Consider the following 11,280-nt stretch of genomic DNA (forward strand, 5'->3'; position numbering starts at 1 on the left):
ATCAAGAAATCAAATGACATAATGCATTAGGCAAATCTGCTACACAAGACGTCTTTAAAGTGCTCAAGAGCAAAGATGTCAGTTTGAGAACTTAAAGTGCACATGATCCAAGTTATGTTATTTTCATTAGCATCATATGCATATGAAAGTTGGACAATGAATAATGAAGATCATAGTAGAATTGATGCATTTGAGTTATGGTGTTGGAAAAGAATATTGAAAGTACCACGGAGTGCCAGAAGAACAAGCAAATCTGTGTTGGAAGGAGTACAGCCAGAATGTGACTTAAGAAGCCAGGATGGGGAGACTTTGTTTTTCATGCTTCGGACATATTATCAGGAGGGACCAGTCCCTACTGAAGGACATCATGCTTAGTGAAGTGGAGAGTCAGCAAAAAAGAGGAAGACCTCCCAACAAAATGGACTGGCACAGTGGCAGTAACAATGGGCACTTGTTGTTGTTGTCAGGTGCCATTGAGTCGGAACCGACTCATAGCGACCCCATGCACAGCAGAACGAAACGATGTCCAATCCTGGGTCAACCTCACTACCGCTGCCACACTTGACGCCATCAATGATGCCACCTTGCCGATCCATCTCATTGGGGTTTACCCAGCATGATATCCTTCTCCAGCAACTGTTCCCTCCTGACAACATGTCCAACATGTCCAACGGGCACTAGGATAACAACAATTATGAGGGTGGCACAGGACCGGGCAGAGTTTCGTTCTGCGCACAGGGTTACTATGAGTCAGAACAGACTCAACTGCACCTAACCACAGTTAACAGCAATAGCTAGTAAGCATGACCATTTGTTCATATGTTTGTTGGCCACCTGAATGTCTTCTTTGGTGAAGTTCATGTAATATGTCCATTTTTAAAAAATTGGATTATTTGTCTTTTTCTTGTTGAGAGAGTAGTCCTGTTTTGGCTATTGTGGCTGTGTAGTAGGTTTTGAGATCGGGAAGTGAGAGGCAGCCCACTTTGCTTTTCTTTAGTAATTCTTTGCCTATCCAGGGTCTCTTTCCTTTCCATATAAAGTTAATAAACAGTTTTCCCATCTTTTTAAAGAATGATGTTGGAATCTGGACTGGGATTGCATTATATCTATAGATTGTCTTGGGTAGTGTTGACATTTTCACAATATAGAAGTTTTCCTAGAAGACGTGGAACTAGGGATATCATTGCTGACATCAGTTGAATCTTGCATGAAGGCAGAAAATACCAGAAAGATGTTTTGTTGTTGTTGTTAGGTGCCATTGAGTTGGTTCTGTCTTATAACAACCTTATGTACAACAGAATGAAAGAAATACTGTCTGATCCCACACCATCCTCACAATTGCTACTGTTGAGCCCACTGCTGCTGCCATTGTGCCAATCCATCTCTTTGGGGATCCTCCTCTTTTTCACTGACCCTCCCCTTTACCAAGCATGAAATCCTTCTTCAGAGACGGGTTCTTCCTGATAATACGTCCTCAGTATGAGAAACGAAGTCTTGCTATCCTGGCTTCTAAGGAGCAGTTCTTGCTATACTTCTTCCAACACAGATTTATTTGTTCTTCTGGCAGTCCATGACATGTCCAAAGATGTTTACTTGTGATTTATTAACTATGCAAAAGCTTTCCACTGTGTGGATCATGAAAAACTATGGATAATATTGCAAAGAATGGGGCTTCCAGGACACTGAATTGTGTTCATGAGGAACCTGTCCATAAAACAAGAGGCCAGCGTTAGACTAGAACAAGGGGACACTGAATGGTTTAAAATCAGAATAGTTGTGCACCAGGCTTGTATCCTTTTACCATATTTATTTAATCTGTATGCTGAGCAAATAGTATGAGAAGCTGGATTATATGAAGAACATGGTATCAAAATTCGAGAAAGCCTCATTAACAAACTCTGATATTCAGGTGATACAACCTTGTTTTTTGGAAGCCAGGAGTACTTAAAATATTTACTGATGAAGATCAAAGACCATAGCCTTCAGTATGGATTGCTTCTCAATGTAAAGAAAACAAAAATCCTTTCAGCAGTACCAATAAAGGGACAAGCACACAGCAAAAAGGCACGGTCCGGGCAGAAAAGCGGAGTAGAGCACGTAGGGGACAATCCTCTGCTTTCAGCTTGACTTCCTTCTCCTTGTTCTTAAACCTTTCTCAGATCTTAACCTCAAGTTGACAACAGCAGGTGTGCTTGGGGGTTCAAGGACCAGGAACTCCATTTTAGGTCACATCTGTCATTATGAGGAAGTGGCTGAGACCCTGTTGGCCCCATGTGTCGTCATTAGGAATGTATGGTTGGTTCAATTCCCACTCATAGTGACCCTGTGTCACACAGTAGGGCTACCCTGGAGTGGTTCCTAGGCCGTCATCTTTATGGTAGTGGATCGCCAGGTCTTTCTCTCATGGTGCCACTGAAAGGGTTTGAACCATCTACCTTTTGATTAGCTCTGAGTGCTTAAGTGCCATGCCAGTAGGGCTCCTAGTGGAAAAGTCCCCTAAAAGTAGGGTGGGTCTAGTGGAAAAGTCCACGAGCCAGGGACGTTTCCTTGCAGCGGGGAGCTACTGCTCCCACCTCCAGCTCTGCCAGCTGCCATCAACTTCAACTCTTGGTGTCCCTGTGTGAGTCAGAGTAGAGCTGTGCTCCGTAAGGGTTTGTAGTGACGGATTTTTCTAGTTTGCCAGGTCTTTTTGTCCAAGGTGCCTGTGGGTGGACTTGAACCACCAACTGACAGGTTAGCAGTTCAGCATTAACCATTTGCACTGACCAGGAGCCCCTCCATTGCCAAAGTGCAGGCTACTGTCCCCTCAGATTCTTTGAATCTGGGCAGGCCACTTGGCTTGAATTAGCCAATAGAATGCAGTGGAAGTGACATCCTACAAGTTCAGGCGAGGCCTTAAGAGGCTTGCAGTGGCATCACTTGGGGGGTGCAACCACATGGGGTGACAGTGACAAAGGGGGACAACCAATGACCGTCTATAAAAACTTTGTGTAGTGTTTCAGCAAATGTTTATTCTTTTTAATTCAAGTATCTCTGTAGTTAGTTAGAACAACAAAAACCTGTAGGATAAGCATTCCACCTCAAGATCGGTTTGAACCGCAAGGTGGGTGGTTCAAACTCACTAGCCGCTCTTCAGAAACCCTATACAGGGTCACTAGAAATCGGAACCATTTCATTGGCACTTGACAAGTCCAGCTTACATGTACCAAGATACTTAAAAGGCTGAAACTCTATGTCAATTTACTTTATGGACCTTCTAATGTGCTCCAGGGAGTCCTGGTGTGGCACTGTAGGATAAGCACAGGTTTGCAAGCTGGTTAAACTGCAAAGGTGACGGTTCAAACTCCTTGGAAACCCTACACATGGCCGCTATGAGTCAGAACTTAACAACAAGAATGTAACCCAGAGTCCTAGTGTGCCACTGGCGGATAAGCACTGGACTGCTAACCACAAGGACTGAAACCCACCAGGGTTTCTGAGTTGGAACTGACTCAATGGTACTTAATGACAAACAGCAAAAATAATGCCCTCCAAGGAGTCTTGGTAGCACATTGGGTTAAGCAATTGGCTGCTAACTACAACACTGATTTCAAACCCACCAGTGCTCCGTTGGACAAAGATAAGGTTGTCTGCTCCTTTAAAGCCTTTGTTGTTAGGAGACATCGAGTAGGTAGCGACTCACGTAACCCCCACGCACAACAGAAGGAAACACTGCCTGGACCTGTGCCAGCCTCACAATTATTGCTACGCCGAGCCCATTGCTGCTGCCACTGGGCCAATCCATCTAGGTGGGGGACTTCCTCTTCTTCTCTGATCCTCCACTTTACCAAACATGATACCCTTCTCCAAGGACTGGTCCCTCCTGATAATATATCGGAAATATGAGAGATGAACTCTGGCCATCTTGGTTTCCAAGATGCATTCTATCTGCATTTCCAACACAGATTGGTTTGTTCTTTTGGCAGCCCATGGTATTTTTAATATTCTCCACCAACACCATAACTCAAATGCATCAATTTTTCTACAGTCTTCCTTATTCACTGTCCAACTTTCTCATGTATATGAAGCTATTGAAAATACCATGGCTTGGGGCAGGTGCACCTTTGTCCTCAAACTGACATCGTTGCTCTACACTTTAAAGAGGTCTTGTGCAGCAGATCTGTTTAATGAAATGCATCATTTGATTTGTTGACTGCTGCTTCCATGAGTGTTGATGGTTGATCTGAGCAAAATGGAGTCTTTGACAACTTCTTTTCTCCATTTACATGGATGTTGTTTATTGGTCCAATGGTGAGGATTTTTGTTTTCTTTACATTGAGGTGTAACCCATACTGAAGGCTGTGCTCTTTGATCTTCATCAATATTTTAAGTCTTCTTCACTTTCAGCAAGCAAGGTTGTATCATCTGCATATCACAGGTTGTTAATGAGTCTTCCTCATTAACAACCTGATGCCAGGTTTTTCTTCACATAACCCAGCTTCTCAGATTATTTGCTCAGCATACAGATTGAATAAGTATGGTGAAAGAATACAACCCTGGTACACACCTTCCCTAATTTAGACCATTCAGTGTTCCCTTGTTCTATTTGAACAACTGCCTCTTGGTCTATGTACAGGTTTCTCTTGAGCACAATTAAGTCTTCCAGAATACTCATTCTCTGTAATGTCCATAGTTGGTTGTGATTCACACAATCGAAAGCCTTTGTGCAGTCAATAAAGCGTAGGTAAACATCTTTCTGCTTTCAGCCAAGATCCATCTGACGTCAGAAATGATATCCCTCATTCCACAACCTCTTCTGTATCTAGTTTGAACCTCTGGAAGCTCTCTGTCAATGTATGGTTGCAGCCATTTTTGTACTTAGAAGACTTTACTTGCATGTCATATTTCTGATACTGTCTGATGATTTCTGCATTCCGTTGGGTCACCTCTCTTTCGAATGGACACAAATACAGATCTCTTCCAGTTAGCTTGCAAGGTAGTTGTCTTACAAATTTCTTGGCATAGATGAATGAGTGCCTCCTGTGCCGCCTCATTTTCTTGAAAGATTCCAATTTGTATTCCATCAATTCCAGGGCCTTGTTCTTTGCCAATGCCTTCATTGTACTTTGGATTTCCTCCTTACATTGGCTTGTAATCATATGCTACATCTTGAAATGGTTGAACACCGGCCATTTCTTTTCAGTACAGTGACTCTACGTATTCCTTCCATCATCTTTTGATGCCTTTTGCATCATTCAATTTGTTTTCCCATAGAATCCTTCAATATCGCAAGTAGAGGCTTGAATTTTTTCATTTCATCATCACTGACTTTAATGGTTGGTATGTAAATTCGAATATTTGTATTAACTGATCTTCCTTGTACATGTATGGATGTTATCCTATCACAATGTTATACTTCAAGACAGATCTTGATATGTTGTGTTTATGATGAATGAATACAACTCCATTTCTCTTCAATTTGTCATTCCTGGCATAGTAAACCTGTGATTGCCAGATCCAAAATGGTCAATACCAGTCCATTTCAACTCACTAATGCCTAGGATATTGATGTTTGTGTGTTCCATTTAACTTTTTTTTTTTTTTTTTACCATTTAACTTTTGACAATTAAAAAATTTCCCAGACTCACATTATCAGTGAATGTTTACAGCTATTTCTCTTCATTTTGAGTTGAGTCTCACCAGCAAATGAAGGTCCTGATGGCTTTACTGCATTCGCTTCATCACAGTCAACTCTTCTTTGAGGAGGCAGCTTTTCCACCTTCCAACCTGAGGCGCTCATCTGCTGGCACTACATGTGACAATACTCTGGTGCTATCTGACAGTGTTCCACTACTATTATAAGGTTTTCAGTGACTACAGATTCTGAAGTAGTCTCTCCTTCTTCCTAATCTGTCTTCTGGTGTTGTAGCTACATTATTGTGGTAATCAGTGTTTGCAAACCTACATCAATAGCTTTTTTGAGAATGAAGTAGTAATTAAAGGAAAACTAAAAAAAAACTTCCAATGTTGTACCTAATATCGTTGTAATTCAACGCAGGAAGATTTTACAAAACAATCTTGTTTTGTAAAATCTAAGAAACATTAATGTAAGAAACATTACATTTAAGTACTTCACAACGATACTTATCACAGATAATTCCACGATGAATACTTATAATCAACATTACTAAGGAGGTACACGGGAGGACGACAGCATGTTACCACACTGAGTGACATCACTCACACATTGAGACTCGTACTTCTCGCCTTTGCTGTTTTTGGCTGTTGTCCTCAGCCTTCTATCAGGGTCTTGGTCCAGCTGCTGAGACTCTTTAGGACTCCTGGTGTGGCACTTTGGGATCAGCACTGGACTGCAAACCATAAGGTCAGTGGCTCAAACCCACCAACTACTCCTTGGAAACCCTACACAGGGTCACTGAGTCAGAACCCATGCAACGACACTTAACAGCAACACTAATGTGGGGTACTGGTGTGTTCGTCCAAGGTGGGAGCCCAGTGGAGGTGAGGAGTCACATTAATAACTACAGCACAGTAGATGCTGGGAGGTAGAAGACGGACCACTCAGGGTTCTTGTGTTCGGCAGTACCTGGCTTTGCTGGAGTGAGTGGTGCAGGGGCTTAGTCATGGAGGTGGGGAGACCAGATGCGGGGCCATGCCTCCCCTCACCCAGTTCACTCTGTGACCCAGGCAAACAAGGGTGAAACAGAAGGTGTCCACACAGTCTGGGTTCTCCACCCTCACTGGGAGTCTCCGAGGCAGGAACGGCAGTCCATAACCTGGTGACGATGCTTTGGGAAGGTCTGTCCTCGAGGTTGTCCCAGGCTCAGGCAAATGTTAGTGTCTGCCTCTGCCCTCGGCTAACCTTACCTCTAAGTGGGAACACAGCATGTACTCACATTCAGCCCCTTGGGATCAGCAGTGATCTGGGCCCTTGTTTGGTTTCCAAAACAGAATCTTGGAAGCTGACCTTGTGGGAGGGCGGGCGTATCAGGAGCTTGACTGGTGGCCTTGTCCAGGCTGGGGCTGAGAAGCGGCCAGGCCCGCGCCCACTCCTAACCATCCATGTGCCCAGCGGGAGCTTCCAGTAGCACTGACTGCCCACCTGCTACGCTCAAGGCTTGGGCTGAATTTTTCTTTAATTCCGTGATAGAGTAGTGGTTACGAGTCGGGCTACTAACCTCAAAATCAGCAGTTTGAAAAAACCAATGGAAAAAGAAAGATGAGACTTTTTGCTCCCGTAAAGATTTACAGCCTCAGAAACTCTGTACAGAGTCACTATGAGTCAGAACCAACTCCACGGCACAGAACCACCATCAGTCATGTGAGTCCGATCAGCTGTGGGAGGGGGCATGGCATATACCCACAGATATATAGAAAGGTTTGACTGAGGGTATTTGTGCCTGGGGATTTACCTTTGCTGTAGATATAGCCATGAATATGGTGGAGCAGACAGAGGGCAACGTGATGCAAGCTTCTTAGATAGAACCAAATACCCTGAAGGGAATGATTTTCTGGGTCTGCAGGCTCAAAGGCCATAGCCTTAGGGGGGCAGCATAGTCAACTGGCATGATGCAGTCCACAAAGGCAATGTAGAGTAGGGGCTGGGGTCTTAAAAGCAACTATTGGTCTCTGCCTGTGCAAAGGAAAGAAAAGTGGATGAAAGCATTCAGTCCAATAGACTAGTGGAACATTTGAACATCAGTCTTCATGACCTTAAGACCAGAACTAGATGGTGCCCAGCTACCACAACGTATGGTTCCGAAAGGGATCCTACTACAGAGTCCTGGGCAGAGAAAGAAAAACTGTGGAACAAAACTGTAAATCAGAGAAAAGACCAGGGTAACTGGTCGAGCTCTGAGACTATGGCTCTTGGTCACCTCACCCTTCAGGTCTGGAACTGAACTCACCCCCATGGCTCAATTTTTAGCGAACAAGTAGACTGGCATATAGGGGAGACAACCGTTCAAGATCAAAAGGGCAGCGTTTACCCAGGACCAAGTTCAGAAGGGCTAGGAAAGGAGGAATGGAGACAGAAACACAGGGAGGAAGTGGATGGGGGAACTGCAATCACTGAGCTGAAACCATGTGTTCCATTTGTTGAATGTAAAACTGATGATCTGCTCTGTAAACACTGATTCACAATAAAAAGTTTTTAAAAGCCAAAACCCTTCTGCTGTGTGGACAAGGGCCAGTGGTTCCTATAATGGTGCTAGCCTCAGCTTCCACGTCTGCAAGGCTGGGGTAATTCTTACTCTGAGCTATAGTGACTCACATGTGGTGGTGGTTCTTAGTGGAAACGTTCACCAACAAGGACAATGCACAGGGAGAGCCAGGGGGACCCAGCCCCAGTGCAGACTGACTGCAGGATGCGTCTAGATGTGCTTCCCACTCTGTCTCTGTTCCAGAGACCCTACCCCATCTGGTCGGACCAGGTGTCTTAGGGGCAAGTAGGCAGCCCATGGGGACACTAGGGGCAGGGCAAAAGTTGGAAGAGGAGCCATGGCTGGACCTTCAGAAAAGTCTGTCCTGTATCAGAACAATGTCTCCCATGGAAAGAGTAAATAGGGCAGGCTCACTGTTCTAAGGGGGAAAAGCCCAATTCTACTGTATTATATAACGATGCCTTTATGAAGTTGTATCAGGGCAAAGACAAAGACAAATCATCCAGATGAGGGAGACCCTCAGCATGGGGTCATAATGGAGCCCAAAGGACCATGCTGCTGAATTACAGACCCTAGAAAACAAAGGGCAACATCACAAAATCATTATGGGCAGCAGATCGATTAACCACTGTCACTGATGGAACTACAGGTCTGTGAATGAGATACAGACACGAATGCAGATTAAAAACGCTTACAGGAAAGTCAAGCAGAGGTTTTCTTGTTAAAAGAAACACTCTTCAATGATTACCGGGGGTGGGAGGGAAGGGAGGGTAATTCACTTACTGAAGCTTGTTAAGTGCTGCGTGTTGGTTCTGACTCAGTGACCCTGTTGAGGGTTTCTGAGGAGCGACTGGTGGGTTGGAACGGTCGACCTTGTGGCTCAATCCAACTGACCTTGCAGTCCAGTGCATTATCCTGCAATACTGTACCAGGGTAAGTGGGGAGACAGATGTTAGTTTGGGTGTCAGGGAAGGCAGTATATGAGAGGGAGGTTGGCTGAAGAATGATGAAGGCAGAAGACACAGTGAGGAGTGCAAGAGTTAAAAGGAACAGAGATGGCACTGTTGTATAGACAGCCCTGCAATGACAGTGATGTCCGGGTAGATCCGTGGACAGACATGCAGGTTAAACAGGTTACAGGAGGAACACTGTGAGGCTATTTGTCCATCTCTGAATGTAGAGGAGCATGTTGTTGTTGTGCGGTGCTATTAAGTCAGTCCCAAGGAGTGGCTAGTGGTTTACAGCACTAACCATACAGTTAGCAGTCAAGCGCCACACCAGGACCCCATGTGAGAGCATTTTGGGCGTTAGGAAAACTTCTTAGCCATATCCAAACACCTTGAGGGAATGAGTTGCTGGGTGCAGGAGCTCAAGACCACACACTCAGGTGACACCATGGTTAAGTGGCATAACACAGTCCACAAACACCACGTCCTACCAGAACTAGATGGTGCCCAGTTACCACGACCAACTGTTCTGAAAGGGATCACGTTAGAAGATCCTGGACAGAAGGGTTGAAAATACGGAACAAAACTCAAAATCATAAAAAAAAGTCCAGGCCTACCGATCAGGGAGAAACTGAAGGAAATTGAGACCATGACCTTAGGTTACCCTCAGGTCTGGAACTGAACTCAGCGTTGTGGTTCAACGTCCAGCAGACATAAAGGGGAAGACACCTGAGTGAGGTAGACACTAGGCTGTGGAATGGTCAAGAGGGCAACATGTACCTGAAGACAAAGTTCAGAAGGGTTGGGAGAGGAGGAATGAAAACAAGATTCACAGGGAGAGGTGGGGTAAGGGTACACTGAGGGGATTACAATCACTGAGATGAAACCAAGTCTACTATTTCTTAAATATAGAACTGATGATCTGCTTTATACTCCTTCACTCAAGTCATAAAAAGTTTTGTTTTTTTTTTAAAAAAAGCTTACAGTGGTGAGATCCGAGGTCTCCTGAGCCCATGGACAAGGATATACCCATGGAGGGATACAGATGAATGGAGTGTCCAGCTGATTTAAAGTGAGGGGAGGCACACAAGATAAACCCAAACTTGCAGAAAGTACCCATCTGACCTAGCTTTGATGGCTTGGAGATCTTAACTCCATTAAAATTTTTTGATAAAGGAAACAAGTGTAAATTGCTACAATTTGATGAACTTGACCTATACTTATGGATACAGCAGCTCAAAATATCAACTAAGAGGGATGAAGTCTTTATCACCTCTGTATGCAGGGTTGATAGTAATGGGCAAATTAGACATTGGCTACCTAAAATGGGGGTGCTATAAAGGCACGAAGTGGCTGGTTTACAAGTTTTCAGGAGGGAGTTTAGTTTCAGAGTATGTGGGGGAAGGTAGAATCCCCACTGAATGGTTTTCATCTTGTCTAGACAGGTCTGGTGAAAGGACACAGAGATAAGATTCTTATGCTTCAGTAGTTAGTTGGTATCCTAATTGCGATTGTCACAACTGTAAAGGTAGAAGTTTAGTAACATAAAGAGAGAAGTAGTTAATCTTACAGTCCAGAAACAGAGGACCCTAGGACCATCAAGAGAGAAGAGCACAAGCGGAATGCGGGACCCTATCCAGAGAAGCAGCGACACTGGCGATGGTGGCAGAGATTAGGACATGGAGAGACAGAGCAGCTGAGGACTCTAGACTCATGGAAAGAGAGACTGTTTGCTGTCGGCCAGGAGGCAGGCTTGTAGACTGTGCCCTTTGGTTGTTTAAATTATACCTGAGTGTTTTGGTGTACATTCCCTCCCCTGAAAAAAAAAAAAATTTTTTTTAAATCTTACAGGATTGATCCTGGGGCCCTTGGACCTCCTGGCTACTTGATGTTTGGGTAGGACCCACATCAACGAAGCCTTAGTACTCCAACTTCCAGGTGTACGTGTATGTGCAAGGCATTAAAGACACTATTGTTAGGTGCCAACGAGTTGGTACCGACTCATAGCGACCTTATGCACAGCAGAACGAAACACTGCCTGTTCCTGGGTCAACCTCACTACTGTTGCCACGCGTGATTCCATCGATGCTGCCACTTGGCCAATCCATCTTGTTGGGGGTCTTCCTCTTTTTCTCTGACCCTCCACTTTACCAAACATGATATCCTTCTCC

This window comes from Chrysochloris asiatica, unplaced genomic scaffold (genome assembly GCF_000296735.1).
Source record: "Chrysochloris asiatica unplaced genomic scaffold, ChrAsi1.0 scaffold00076, whole genome shotgun sequence".
Classification (NCBI taxonomy): Eukaryota; Metazoa; Chordata; class Mammalia; order Afrosoricida; family Chrysochloridae; genus Chrysochloris; species Chrysochloris asiatica.